A 969-nucleotide genomic window follows, 5' to 3' on the forward strand; every position below is an offset into this window, starting at 1 on the left:
AAAAAAATTAACAAATAAAAGTCCAGGGCAGATAACTTCACTGGAGAATTCTACCAAATGTTCAAAGAAGAATTAACACCAACCCTTCACAAAAGTTTCTAAAAGATGGGAAAGGAGATAAAACTTCCCAACTAGTTCTAGAGGCCAAAAACTTGATACTATAACTAGACATGAATACCAAAAGAAAAGAAAATACAGACCAATATCCCTTATGGACACTAGTTCTAGAGGCCAAAACTTCATAGAGGCCAAAAACTTGATACTGTAACTAGACATGAATACCAAAAGAAAAGAAAATACAGACCAATATCCCTTATGGACATAGACACAAAATTTTAAAAAAAAATAGTAGCAAATCCAATCAAGCAACATATTAAAAGTCCAGGACCAGATAGCTTCACTGGTGAATTTTAACAAACATTTAAATAATTAACACCAATCCTGCTCAAACTCTTTTTAAAATTGAAGATAAAGGATTTCCCAACTTATGCTCTCTGAGACCAGTAATATCATGACAACAAAGCCGGACAGACATTATAAGAAAACTATAGAGCCATATCCCTTATAAATTAATATGTAAAAATACTCAACAAAATACTAGCAAACCAAATTCAACAGCATATTAAAAATATTATACACCATGACCAAGTGGGATTTATGCCAGGAAAGCAAGACTGGTTCAACATATTTAAATCAATCGATGTCATATACCTAGTTAATAAAATGAAGGATAAAACTCACACAATGATCTCAGTTGCTGCAGGAAAAGCATTTGACAATATCCAACACATTTTCATGATAAAAACACTACACTCAACAACTAGGAATAGAAGGGAACTGTCTTGAACTGAGAAAGTGTCTCTATGAAAATCTACTGCTAACATCATATTTAATGATGAAAGACTAAAACCTTCCTCCTTAGACTGGGGCCAAGAGAAAAAATGTTTATTCTCTTGCTTTTATTTTAAT

This window comes from Rhinopithecus bieti, unplaced genomic scaffold (assembly GCF_001698545.2).
Source record: "Rhinopithecus bieti isolate Rb0 unplaced genomic scaffold, ASM169854v2 scaffold_20887, whole genome shotgun sequence".
Classification (NCBI taxonomy): Eukaryota; Metazoa; Chordata; class Mammalia; order Primates; family Cercopithecidae; genus Rhinopithecus; species Rhinopithecus bieti.